At 37.2% G+C, this 14,834-nt stretch overlaps 1 long non-coding RNA gene across 1 annotated transcript in view; it reads right to left on the reverse strand.

The window, feature by feature from the left end:
• Positions 1-6,646, reverse strand: part of LOC139355622 (uncharacterized) — a 59,623-nt gene extending 52,977 nt beyond the window's left edge. The window contains exon 1 of the long non-coding RNA XR_011606400.1: positions 6,609-6,646. This is a non-coding gene — a long non-coding RNA (uncharacterized lncRNA). The remainder of the gene's footprint in view (positions 1-6,608) is intronic.
• Between the last annotated feature and the right edge of the window lie 8,188 nt (positions 6,647-14,834).

Raw genomic sequence — 14,834 nt, forward strand, 5'->3', positions numbered from 1 at the left:
TTTTAAAGAGAAGACTAAACTACGATTAATACCTTATCTCTTACTAATTTAAACATTCTTATATATTCAGATTTATAAAAATACCTTAAGAAGGTTAATATTCTGTAAGAAATATGAATGAAATTTACCCGATTGGAAATTGTGTTTCGCTCTATTTAACCTTCTGGTATTAATAACAATACTCAGAATTTTTATCTTAAACCTTTCTTAACACCATAATTATCTTCTGAATTTAAATAATATCTAATAGCTTCTACCTTTCTTTTTAACTTAGTTTGATCTTATTTTCTATGTATATTGTACTTAATTTGTCATATTTGTATATATTCACTAATTATTTATTTCACATAATTTAGCCATTAAATTGAACCATTATGTATTGAATATATTATCCTGCCTGATTCATTAATTGTTTCATGTTAACATCTTCTTGTTCTACTTTTTGTAAAGTTTTCAGGGTCTTGATCCTATGTGACAGGTATTTTATGCCACTCAGGATTTTAATATAGCACTTGTTGATGTAGTGCTTACCCAGCTCTTAGACTCTGAGGTACTGGATAGATTGTAGGAAAAGGTTTTCCTTTACTTGGTACTCTTCCCACTGGATCTGGGAGCTCTCCCACAGTGTCAAATAACACAAAACCTTTGAGGTGCTTGGCTATTGGGTAGGATTTTAAAAGTACCTTTTCTTAAAATTCTTAATATAAAAATATTTGAAATTTACCTATTCAAGACTTAGGATAAAGTGCACAACTACACAGAATGGTCCCTGCTTTTAGAAGTGATATGGACTGTATTAGTCAAGGTTCTCCAGAGACACAAAGCCAATAGACAATGTATAGACATATAAAAGAAGATTTATTACAAGAGTTGCCTCGGCTGGGTGCAGTGGCTCATGCCTGTAATCCTAGCACTTTGGGAGGCTGAGGCAGGCAGATCACCTGAGGTCAAGAGTTCGAGACCAGCCTGGCCAACATGGTGAAACCTTGTCTCTACTAAAAATACAAAAATTTGCTGGGCATGGAGGTGCATGCCTGTAATCCTAGCTAGTCGGGAGGCTGAGGCAGGAGAATTGCTAGAACCCAGGAGGCAGAGGCTGCAGTGAGCCGAGATCACGCCACTGCACGCCAGTCTGGGACAGAGCGAGACTGAGAAATCCCATAATACGCTGTTTGCAAGCAATCCTTGAGAACAAGGAAAGCCAGTGGTGTGATTCATTTCATGTCTGTAAGCCTGAGAACTGAAGGAGCCAACGTGTAACTCTCAGTCAGAAACCAAATGCTTATGGGCAGGAGAAGATGACTGTCCCAGCTCAAGAAGAGAGAGAGAGAGAATTTGCCCTTACTTGGACTTCTCCCTCTCACCTGGCCCTCAGTGGATTGCAAGATTCTCATTTACATTGGTGGAGATGGGCCTCTTTACTCAGTCTGTCTATTCAAATGATAATGTCTTCTGGAAACATCCTCACAGACACATCCAGAAATAATGTTTTTCCAGTTATCTGAGCATCCCTTAGTCCAGTGAAGTTGACACATAAAATTAACCAACACAGAGACAAGCGAACAAACGGTGACCATTTGTGACAGGGAGATAGCGGGTGCCTCCCTGGAGGGTGATAGAGTCCTCTCTGCTTCTCATCCCAGGACTTCTTTCCTTCTGCCTTTTCTTTCCAGTCTGACCAGCACAGCTCCCAATAGGAGAGAATGGAGCAGAATAGGTCAGGAAAGAAAAAATATAGGATTAGCCCGAAAATGAAGACAGCCGGGTGAACTGGAAGAAGTAGTCTGAGATGATTTCTGGTCGCTCTGAAGGGGAATTAGAGCTCTAAGGGGAGAGGGAAAGGTACTTCCTTGTTTCACTATATCTCAAGCCCTAAAAATCAAAACTCCCTGGAAACATGAAAACCAGTAGATTCAATGTGTAATCATTCTCACAGAAGAGTCAGTGCATACCTCCTATCTCTTTTATAGGTTGCTTTTTTCTTTTCAATAACTGGTTTGATTGAGCCTTCCCTACTTTGCTGCCACTTCCCAAATTGGCCTCTTTGGATTGGTATAGATTCTCTGACAAGGTGTTTATTTATGGCTACATAGATTTTCTGTCTCTTGCTCCTCTGGGTGTGCAGTTGTGTTTTATTTTCCCTTTTTCTTCTTTTGTTTGCTTGCTTGTTTCACTCCTTGATATTTCCTCATAAAGAAAAAAAATGTTTTCTCTGTCGCTAGCTTACTTTTTTCCCCCAAACATTTCGGAGCAACTTTTTTCCCAATATTTTACCTCTCATATGCTTACCCTCTGTGATAAAATACACTGCCTGCATGGGGAAATGCCTATATGCAAAGTAAACTGTTGTCTTTATTTTTAAGTCATGAAAATAATCAACCTGTTTTAGAATTCTACTAGAATATACCTCACTTATCAAAGTTGGTAAGAAACAAATGTGTGCTTATTTTGGGGGATTTCCAATTTTAGATGTAACTCTTTATGTTGAGGAATATTAGTAAGTTAAAGTTTCAGAGGCCTCATGCAACAGAGTCTTAATAATAAGAGTAAAGAGAGCTATTATTTAAATAAAATTGGAGTGAATTGAGATGGAAAAAGCAGGGTTCTTTTGTTTTGTCCCTGTTCAGTACCCCCTTCTCTGGCCGATGTCTTTCATTATTTCTCAAGGCACAATAGCTATGGATGACTAGAATTTCTCTAATTGTTCTTCTCTGATTTCTTTTGTTCTTATAGTTTCCAAACTAATTGCCTTATAACAGTTGTTTCCAAACATGGAAATCGTGATTTACTTGATCTTCTAGACCAAAAAAAAAAAAAAAAAATGTTTAGTTCTTGGATGACTGACTCATTAACAATGAAGTGTGTCCCAAGTCAGCCCCTTCAACCTCCCATCTTCACAGCTGTGTCCTTGCTGTTTAGCCAGGCTTATTGCACAAAATAGGAATTGTCTGTTTTGCCTAATAGCTCCATACAGTAGAAAATTCCCAGATAAGTCTGTTTTCTCTGAATCAGGGTCTACCAAATAACCCACTTAAAGTAATTGTCATTCCACATACATTTTCTGATAGGAGATGAAAGGTTCTGATCAGATGAAAAGGATAATTTGGTCCACTTGGTTGCTATCACAAGTATTGAGAAATAACTTTCTACTCAAGTTTATCAGTCTTTTATGACTTTTGATTATTGTGAATTAGTCTTCAGTTGCACTGAAAACAAATAAACAAACAAACAAAAATCCCAAAATGTTGCTGAACCAGAAAAACAGAGCTGTTTCTTGACCTTTGGTGAAACTCTTAAGGTATGCTCCCTGTAGGTTTTTGTCCTGAAAAGTTGAGAAGTCTAGCCTTTTGATTTAAGAGTGCATCCTGGGTTTGCTATAATCTAATAATAATAATGTTACTGGTGCAAATAATAATAATACCAATAAATATTATCTGCCAAAACTTGATTTTGTAACCTTCAAAGCTACAAAGAATACATTTCTGTTGTTCATAGTCCACCCAGTTTGTGGTACTTTGTTATAACAGCTGTAGGAACCTAATTCAGACCATGGACAGATCTATCCAACAGATATGCAATGGGAGAATATATCTGAAGTTCAAAACTGACAAACACAACAAATCAATAAGAAAAAACTAAATCAGCAAAAAAATGGATAAACATTTTAAAATAGGCAATTTATATAAAATGAAACTAAATCAAATACCTGGAGATGCTCAAAATAATTATCAATCAGAAATGCAAGTTAAAATATCACTTTTCACTGATTAGCCTCGCCATAATTTAAAAAGAGAGATGTGTCAACTCTTGATTGATATTTGAGGATACAAGAACCCATATGTCTTGTGGAGGGAGTGTAGACTGAGCCAGCCATTCAGAGAGCAATGTGGCAATCTTCACTGAAATTAAGTATATGCATACACTTTGACCTATCAATTCTGCCACTGAATGTATAAGCCAAAGAAATTCTTACATAAGATCATAAGGGATATCTGTGAATGGAAACGTTATTACAATACTGTTGTTGGTCAGAGTTGGAAGCAACCTGGGTGTCTATCATGGAGAGAATAGATAGATGCTATGGACTGAATGTTTGTGTCCTTCCAAAATTTATATCTTAAAATCTTAACCACCAAAATGGTGGTATTAGAAGGTGGGGCTTTTGTGAGATAATTAGGTCAGGAGGATACTAGTGAATTCACAAAACGGACTTCAGAGAGCTTTCTGGCTCACCTTCCACCATATAAAAACACAAGGAGAAATTGGAGGTCTGCAACATGAAAGAGAGCTTCACCAGAACCTAACCATGCCATCCCCCTAATCTTTCACTTCCAGCTTCCAGACTTGGGAGAAATCAGTGTTTTTTGTTTAAGTCATCTAGTCTATAGTACTTTGTTATAGTGACCTGGACTAACTAAAACAATGGATAAGTGTGATGATTGTACATCATGGTAACTTATCATGTAGCAATTAGAAACAATGAATTAGAAATACATACAACAATGAATGGATGTTAAAAAGATGCCTGTGAAAAAGAAAGGAACATAATGAAATACATCACACAGTATTACTTATTTAGTTAATAATATCTGTCCACTAATCAGAGCACATTTTACAAGAACACATAAAAAAAGATTCACTAAACACAACAGAATGGTCACCTATTAAAATGGTGGGTATGGCTAAGAAGGAAATAAAATAAGGAAAGGCCTTACATGGATCAATAGTAATGTATAATACACTAAGAAGCAAGATTTACTTAACTCTGTTTACTTAAGGTATAAAAACACAAAGTTCACTTCATAAAAATTGGTCACCAAATTATAGTTGACTTTTGAATAACATGGAGAAGAGGGGCACTGACACCTCGAGCAGTTGCAAATCCATTTATAAATTTTGACACTCAAAGCTTAACTACCAATTTCCTACTGTTGAATTAGACCCATTATATACAGTCAATAAATATTAAAAAATAATCGTTGACTCTAACCATTGCCAATTAGCGATCAGCTCATCGCTTTTCCAACAAGCCTCTAATGTGAATGAAAACAAGTGAGACACATTGGTAATTATTACATTAAATTAACTGATACCACAGTTGTTAGTTTAAAATAAAGCATACTTCTTTTAAGGTATTAGTTTCTTCTGACTGTGAGACAACATTTATATTATACTGGTAGAGTTCCTTCTTTTACCTGTGAAAATAAGTAAACTAAAAAAAAAAAAATCTAACAATGAGAACTGTTGGCTGGTAGAAAAAGAATGAGAGAGAGACAGAGAGAAGGAATTTAAAAACCTGAACAAAAATTAAACAAGTAAAGGATAAGAAAAAAGAAAAACATATATCTCTTTGTCTAGAAAGAGATTCTTTAAAAATAGCCATCAGCAATATTTAAAAGATAATTCTTCATAGAGTCATTTTATAAAATGTTAATTATTTCTTTCCAACTATCTTTGTGATTTATTATCTTAGTTATACATCTTCCTTGTTACATTTTTCTCTCCCTTTAACCATTTTTTTGTATTTTATGTAAACATTCAAAAATATTATATGCCTCTTTTATAATTTGATTGCATTTTTTATGTAGTGACTACTTCATGATATTTAAAGGTTACTACTATGTGATTTAAACAAGACAAATGTTTCCTAGCTTCTGTTGACTGCCATTTTGAATTTAACTTAGCCATTAACATGCAATTAACTTAAAAACTTTTCTCACTATTATTGCTCAGTGCAATGCTGTAACATGCTGGGCATCTTACTTATTTAAAAACAATCATTTCTGTGTTCTCTTAAGAATGGAATACAATCTTTGTAATTTAACCAGATGTGAAATGACATTTCCTCCCTTCCCAAAAACTTTCTGATTCTTGCAAATGAACTCTTCATTACTCAGGTAATTTCTTACAATCTTGACTTTAGGAATTAAAGTTAGTTTATTGAATTATTCTAAGTACCACAATTTCAGCATGCAGAATTTACAGGTATTACAAAATAGTCAAACAGCTTAAAAATGCTTTTCTTAAAAAATTTCCGCCTGTATTGATTTTTTGTACCTTGTGAGTATGATATTCAAATGTGAAATATGCTTTTTTCCTTTTGTTGGCCATTTAAAATTCTGTGTTCCTCTGTAATGTTTTGGGACCTCGTTCTGAGAGATGGCATTACCTTGTGAGGTACAAAGGATGCATTAGCTATTTGGCTCTATTTCTAACTGCTTTTCCTTCTGGTCTTAAAAAAGACATTTTAAAAGTTTCTCATAATATTTATTTGAAATGTGGATCATAATTATTTCAGCTTGTAGTTAACATGTAGTAATAACTGATAGATTACAGTCTGAATTGTGTTAATAAATTTCATTTTTCCTGACAAATTTCCCAAGTACATCTTTTATTCCTAAATTATATATATGTAGAATTGTAAAAATATATATTAAATATATATTGTGGCAATAAAATGAAATGCATAGTAAAATTCTTATTGCCTTGACTGAATCATCTGTCAACAAATACTTATTAATACTTATGAACTTTAAAGTATTTTTTTCCAATTCTGTGAAGAAAGTCACTGGTAGCTTGATAGAGATGGCATTGAATCTATAAATTACCTTGGTCAGTATGGCCATTTTCACAATGTTGATTCTTTCTATCCACGAGCATGGAATGTTCTTCCAGTTTTGTCAAAGGCCTACTATTTGCCAGGCATTCTACACTCTGATGAAATGGTGGTGAACAATATAGATATAGACAGACATTCTACCCTCTTTGAGACTTTGCTGTTAGCGAAGAGAGTAAGACAATAAATAGGTGAAAAAAAAGAAGGAAATGTAATTTCAAACAGTAATTGGTGAAGAAAGTAAAAAGGGTATATAATAGAACTTGCCTATTTGGGTGGGGAATGGTGTATACCACAATCAAGCAAACTCTTTTCTCTAAAGAAGGGACTTTTAAACTGAGACCTTATTGCTGAAAAGCAAGCAGTCATTCAAAAGCTGAGGAGGAGCAACCTGGGAAGAGAAAACAACACGTTCCAAGGTCAGCTTGACTGGATCCTGTCTGGTAGGAGGAATAAGGACAGTGGTGTTGGCAAGACACAGAGTTAAATTAAGAATACTTTTTCTTCTCAATTGAAATAAATCACAAATCAGTTCCTCAACCAATGTGCAATTATTTCTTTTAAACTCCCTATGCATTGAGTGAGTCCCATGGGAGATAGAAAATAGTAAGTTTCTTTTAAAAATAATTTTCAAATATTTCAAATCTACAGAATGTGCAGAGACTAATAATATAATTAATGTTCACCAGATTTAAGAGACATAACCTGTTCATATTTGACATTACTTCTTCAGATTCCTTTTCAGAAAAAAAATGTTACAGATATACTTGAACTTTTTGCACGCCCTTGCTTATACCATTCCCTTTCCTTTTAAGAGGTAATTACCATTGAGAAGTTTATATTTGTATAAACTATCCCTTCATAATTTTATAAACCTTTCTTTGTGGTAAGATATAGACATAGAGAAATGGGCAAAACCCAAAAATATATGAATCATATTCCAAAATGCCATTTAATCATCATTCAAGCAAAGAAAGAAGAATGTCAAGAAAGAGAAGAACCCACCATACACTTCCTGAATATCATTCCCTCCTTTCACCCAGAAATACATTATCCTGACTTTAATGATCCTAGCTTTCAAGCTTCTGTATAATATTCTCACCAATAAGTTACCTTTGCCTGTTTTATGTAAATGTAATTGTATCATGTGTAGAGATTTTGTCTGGCTTATTTTCTTCAACATATTTGTGAAATTCATCTATGTTGTTACATCACATGTCATTGCAGTTTGTTAATTTTCATTGCTGTAAATTTTTTTTATTATATTTTATGTTCTAGGGTACCTGTGCACAATGTGCAGGTTTGTTACATATGTATACGTGTGCCATGTTGGTGTGCTGCACCCATTAACTCGTCATTTACATTCGGTATATCTCCTAATGCTATCCCTCCCACTCCTCCCACCCCACAACAGGCCCCGGTGTGTGATGTTCCGCTTCCTGTGTCCAAGTGATCTCATTGTTCAATTCCCACCTATGAGTGAGAACATGTGGTGTTTGGTTTTCTGTTCTTGCAATAGTTTGCTGAGAATGATGGTTTCCAGCTGCATCCATGTCCCTACAAAGGACATGAACTCATCCTTTTTTTGGCTATATAGTATTCCATGGTGTATATGTGCCACATTTTCTTAATCTATTCTGTCACTGATGGACATTTGGGTAGATTCCAAGTCTTTGCTATTGTGAATAGTGCCGCAATAAACATACTTGTGCATGTGTCTTTATAGCAGCATGATTTATAATCCTTTGGGTATATACCCAGTAATGGGATGGCTGGGTCAAACGGTATTTCTAGTTCTAGATCCTTGAGGAATCGCCACACTGTCTTCCACAATGGTTGAACTAGTTTACAGTCCCATCAACAGTGTAAAAGTGTTCCTGTTTCTCCACATCCACTCCAGCACCTGTTTTTTCCTGACATTTTAATGATCACCATTCTAACTGGTGTGAAATGGTATCTCATTGTGATTTTGATTTGCATTTCTCTGATGGCTAGTGATGAGCATTTTTCATGTGTCTGTTGGCTACATAAATGTCTTCTTTTGAGAAGTGTCTGTTCATATCCTTTGCCCACTTTTTAATGGGGTTGTTTTTTTCTTGTACATTTGTTTGAGTTCTTTGTAGGTTCTGGATATTAGCCCTTTGTCAGATGAGTAGACTACAAAAATTTTCTGCCATTCTGTAGGTTGCCTGTTCACTCTGATGGTAGTTTCTTTTGCTGTGCAGAAGCTCTTTAGTTTAATTAGATCCCATTTGTCAATTTTGGCTATTGTTGCCGTTGCTTTTGGTGTTTTAGACATGAAGTCCTTGCCCATGCCTATGTCCTGAATGGTATTGCCTAGGTTTTCCTCTAGGGTTTTTATGGTTTTAGGTCCAACATTTAAGTCTCTACTCCATCTTGAATTAATTTTTGTATAAGGTGTAAGGAAAGGATCCAGTTTCGGCTTTCTACTTATGGCTAGCCAGTTTTCCCAGCACGAGTTATTAAATAGGGAATCCTTTCCCCATTTCTTGTTTTTGTCAGGTTTGTCAAAGATCAGATGGCTGTAGATGTGTGGTATTATTTCTGAGGACTCTGTTCTGTTCCATTGGTCTATATCTCTGTTTTGGTAGCAGTACCATGCTGTTTTGGTTACTGTAGCCTTGTAGTATAGTTTGAAGTCAGGTAGTGTGATGCCTCCAGCTTTGTTCTTTTGGCTTAGGATTGTCTTGGCAATGCGGCCTCTTTTTTTGGTTCCATATGAACTTTAAAGTAGTTCTTTCCAATTCTGTGAAGAAAGTCACTGGTAGCTTTATAGAGATGGCATTGAATCTATAAATTACCTTGGTCACTATGGCCATTTTCACAATGTTGATTCTTTCTATCCATGAGCATGGAATGTTCTTCCATTTGTTTGTGTCCTCTTTTATTTCACTGAGCAGTGGTTTGTAGTTCTCCTTGAAGAGGTCCTTCGCATCCCTTCTAAGTTGGATTCCCAGGTATTTTATTCTCTTTGAAGCAATTGTGAATGGGAGTTCACTCATGATTTGGCTCTCTGTCTGTTATTGGTGTATAAGAATGCTTGTGTTTTTGCACATTGATTTTGTATCCTGAGACTTTTCTGAATTTGCTTATCAGCTTAAGGAGATTTTGGACTGAGACGATAGGGTTTTCTAAATATACAATCATGCCATCTGCAACAGGGACAATTTGACTTCCTCTTTTCCTAATTGAAATATCCTTTATTTCTTTCTCCTGCCTGATTGCCCTAGCCAGAACTTCCAACACTATGTTGAATAGGAGTGGTGAGAGAGGGCATCGCTATCTTGTGCCAGTTTTCAGAGGGAATGCTTCCAGTTTTTCTCCATTCAGTATGATATTGGCTGTGGGTTTGTCATAAATAGCTGTTATTAGTTTGAGATACGTTCCATCAATACAGAATTTATTGAGAGTTTTTAGCATGAAGGGCTGTTGAGTTTTGTCAAAGGCCTTTTCTGCATCTGTTGAGATAATCATGTGGTTTTTGTCTTTGGTTCTGTTTATATGCTGGATTACATTTATTGATTTGCATATGTTGAACCAGCCTTGCATCCCAGGGATGAAGCCCACTTGATCATGGTGGATAAGCTTTTTGATGTGCTGCTGGATTCAGTTTGCCAGTATTTTATTGAGGATTTTTGCATCGATGTTCATCAGGGATATTGGTCTGAAATTCTCTTTTTTTGTTGTGTCTCTGCCAGGCTTTGGTATCAGGATGATGTTGGCATCATAAAATGAGTTAGGGAAGATTCCCTCTTTTTCTATTGATTGGAATAGTTTCAGAAGGAATGGTACCAGCTCCTCCTTGTATCTCTGGTAGAATTCAGCTGCAAATCCATCTGGTCCTGGACTTTTTTTTGGTTGGTAGGCTATTAATTATTGCCTCAATTTCAGAGCCTGTTATTGGTCTATTCAGGGATTCAACTTCTTCCTGGTTTAGTCTTGGGAGAGTGTATGCATCCAGGAAATTATCCATTTCTTCTAGGTTTTCTAGTTTATTTGCGTAGAGGTGTTTTTAGTATTCTCTGATAGTAGTTTGTATCTGTGGGGTCAGTGGTGATGTTTCTTTTATCATTTTTTATTGCATCTATTTGAATCTTCTCTCTTTTCTTCTTTATTAGTCTTGCTAATGGTCTATCAATTTTGTTGATCTTTTCAAAAAACCAGCTCCTGGATTCATTGATTTTTTTTTTTAGGGTTTTTTTTGTGTCTCTATCTCCTTCAGTTCTGCTCTGATCTTAGTTATTTCTTGCCTTCTGCTAGCTTTTGAATGTGTTTGCTCTTGCTTCTCTAGTTCTTTTAATTGTGATGTTAGAGTGTCAATTTTAGATCTTTCCAGCTTTCTCTTGTGGGCATTTCGTGTTATAAATTTCCCTCTACACACTGCTTTAAATGTGTCCCAGAGATTCTGGTATGTTGTATCTTTGTTCTCATTGGTTTCAAAGAACATGTTTATTTCTGCCTTCATTTTATTATGTAATCAGTAGTCATTCAGGAGCAGGTTGTTCAGTTTCCATGTAGTTGAGCAGTTTTGAGTGAGTTCTTAATCCTGAGTTTTAATTTGATTGCACTGTGTTCTGAGAGACAGTTTGTTATAATTTCTCTTCTTGTACATTTGCTGAGGAGTGCTTTACTTCCAACTATGTGGTCAACTTTGGAATAAGTGCAGTGTGGTGCTGAGAAGAATGTATATTCTGTTGATTTGGGGTGGAGAGTTCTGTAGATGTCTATTAGGTCCACTTGGTGCAGAGCTGAGTTCAATTCCTGGATGTCCTTGTTAACTTTCTGTCTCGTTGATCTGTCTAATGTTGACAGTGGGGTGTTAAAGTCTCCCATTATTATTGTGTGGGAGTCTAAGTCTCTTTGTAGGTCTCTAAAGACTTGTTTTATGAATCTGGGTGCTCCTGTATTGGGTGCATATATATTTAGGATAGTAAGCTCTTCTTGTTGAATTGATTCCTTTACCGTTATGTAGTGACCTTCTTTGTCTCTTTTGATCTTTGTTGGTTTAAAATCTGTTTTATCAGAGACTAGGATTGCAACCCCTGCTTTTTTTGTTTTCCATTTGCTTGGTAGATCTTCCTCCATCCTTTTATTTTGAGCCTATGTGTGTCTCTGCACGTGAGATGGGTCTCCTGAATACAGCAAACTGATGGGTCTTGACTCTTTATCCAGTTTGCCAGTCTGTGTCTTTTAATTGGAGCATTTAGCCCATTTACACTTAAGGTTAATATTGTTATATGTGAACTTGATCCTGTCATTATGATGTTAGCTGGTTATTTTGCTCGTTAGTTGATGCAATTTCTTCCTAGCATCGATGGTCTTTACATTTTGGCATTTTTTTGCAGTGGCTTGTAGTTCTCCTTGTTCCTTTCCATGTTTATTGCTTCCTTCAGGATCTTTTGTAGGGCAGGCCTGGTGGTGACAAAATCTCTAAGCATTTGCTTGTCTGCAAAGGATTTTATTTCGCCTTCACTTATGAAACTTAGTTTGGCTGGATATGAAATTATGGATTGAAAATTCTTTTTTTAAAGAATGTTGAACGTTGCCCCCCACTCTCTTCTGACTTGTAGAGTTTCTGCCGAGAGATCTGTTGTTAGTCTGATGGGCTATCCTTTGTGGGTAACCTGACCTTTCTGTCTGGGTGCCCTTAACATTTTTTACTTTATTTCAACTTTGGTGAATCTGACAATTATGTGTCTTGGAGTTGCTCTTCTCGAGGAGTATCTTTGTGGCATTCTCTGTATTTCTTGAATTTGAATGTTGGTCTGCCTTGCTAGGTTGAGGAAGTTCTCCTGGATAATATCCTAGAGTGTTTTCCAACTTGGTTCCATTCTCCCCATCACTTTCAGGTACAACAATCAGATGTAGATTTGGTCTTTTCACATAGCCCCATATTTTTTGGTGGCTTTGTTCATTTCTTTTTACTCTTTTTTCTCTAAACTTCTCTTCTCACTTCATTTCATTCATATGATCTTCAATCACTGATACTCTTTCTTCCAGTTGATTGAATCAATTACTGAAGGTTGTGCATTTGTCGGATAGTTCTCATGCCGTGGTTTTCAGCTCTGTCAGGTCATTTAAGGACTTCTCTACATTGATTATTCTAGCTAGCCATTTGTCAAATCTTTTTTCAAGGTTTTTAGCTTCTTTGCAATGGGTTCAAAATTCCTCCTTTAGCTCGGAGAAGTTTGATCGTCTGAAGCCCTCCACTCTCATCTCGTCAAGGTCATTCTCCATCCAGCTTTGTTCCGTTGTTGGCGAGGAGCTGTGTTTCTTTGGAGGGGTGAGGTGCTCTGATTTTTAGAATTTTCAGCTTTTCTGCTCTGTTTTCTCCCCATTTTTGTGGTTTTATCTACCTTTGGTCTTTGATGATGGTGATGTATAGATGTGGTTTTGGTGTGGATGTCCTTTCTGTTTGTTAATTTTCTTTCTAACAGTCAGGACCCTCAGATGCAGGTCTGTTGGAGTTTGTTGGAGGTCCACTCCAGATTCTGTTTGCCTGGGTATCAGCAGTGTAGGCTGCAGAAGAGTGAATATTGCTGAACAGAAGATGTTGCTGCCTGATCTTTCCTCTGGAAGCTTCGTCTCAGAGGGGTACCTGGCCATGTGAGGTGTGAGGTATCGGTGTGCATCTAGTGGGGGATGTCTCCCAGTTAGGCTACTCAGGGGTCAGGGACCCACTTGAGCAGGCAGTCTGTCCGTTCTCAGATCTCAAACTCTGTGCTGGGAGAACCACTACTCTTTTCAAAGCTGACAGACAGGGACATTTAAATCTGCAGAGGTTTCTGCTGCCTTTTGTTTGGCTATGCCCTGTCCCCAGAGGTGGAGTCTACAGAGGCAGGCAGGCCTCCTTGAGCTATGGTGGGCTCCACCCAGTTCGAGCTTCCTGGCCACTTTGTTTACTTACGCAAGCCTCAGGAATGGTGGGTGCCCCTCCTCAAGCCTTGCTGCCATCTTGCAGTTAGATCTCAGACTGCTGAGCTAGAATGAGGGAGGCTCTGTGGGTGTGGGATCCTCCAAGCCAGGTGTGGGATATAATCTCCTGGTGTGCTGTTTGCTAAGACCCTTGGTAAAGCACAGTATTAGGGTGGGAGTGACCCGATTTTCCAGGTGTTGTGTGTGACTGTTTCCCTTGGCTAGGAAAGGGAATTCCCTTCCCCCTTGTGCTTCCTGGGTGAGGTTATGCTTCGCCCTGCTTTGTCTCTCACCCAGTGGGCTGCACCACTGTCCTGCATCCACTGTCTGACACACCCCAGTGAGATGAACCTGGTACCTCAGTTGGAAATGCAGAAAACATCTGTCTTCTGTGTCGCTCACACTGGGAGCTGGAGGCTGGAGCTGTTCCTATTTGGCCATCTTGGAACTGCCTGCTGTAAACATTTATTTGTATGCAAGTAACACTACCCTTTCTAATGTTGATTCACATTTGGATTTCTTTCAGTTTTTTGGCTATTACAAAGAACACAGCTATACATATTCTTATACATAACTCTTGGTTGTGTAGGTGCTCTCATTATTGTTGGACATACCCCTAGGAGTGAAATTGTTAATTTGTAGGATATGTCTGTCCTGAAATTTAGTAGAACCTTCTGAATTGTTTTACAAAGTGGCTGTGCAAATTTATATGTCCACCAGCAATGTAAGTGATTTTATTGTTCCATGTCCTTACCAACACTTGATATTTCAGTTCTTTCAATTTCAGCCATTCTGGGGGGTGTTTATTTTATCTCTCTCAGGTTTTAATTTGTATTTCTTTGGGACTAATGATCTTAAAATCATTTTCATTTCCTTATTGACTATTTGGCCATCCTCTTTTGTAAAGTGTCTGATTCAGTCTTATTATTTTATTTTATTTATGTTATTTTATTTTATTATTTTTTGGGACAGGGTCTCACATTGTTACCCAGGCTAGAGTGCAGTGGTGCAATTATCGCTCACTCTAACCTCAGATGCCTGGGCTCAAGTGATTCTCCTGCCTCAGCCTCCCAAGTGGCTAGGACTACAGGTGTGTGCCACCACATCAGACTTTTTAATTTTTTGTAGAGACAGGGGTCTCACTATGTTGTGCAGACTGATCTTGAACTCCTGGCCTCAAGTGTCCTCCTGCTTTAGCCTCCCAAAGTGCTGAGTTTGTAGGCCAGAGCCGCCATGCCTGGTCTTTTTTCTTATTGATGTGTAGGATTCTTCACATTTTGTA

Source organism: Macaca nemestrina, chromosome 8 (assembly GCF_043159975.1).
Source record: "Macaca nemestrina isolate mMacNem1 chromosome 8, mMacNem.hap1, whole genome shotgun sequence".
NCBI lineage: Eukaryota > Metazoa > Chordata > Mammalia > Primates > Cercopithecidae > Macaca > Macaca nemestrina.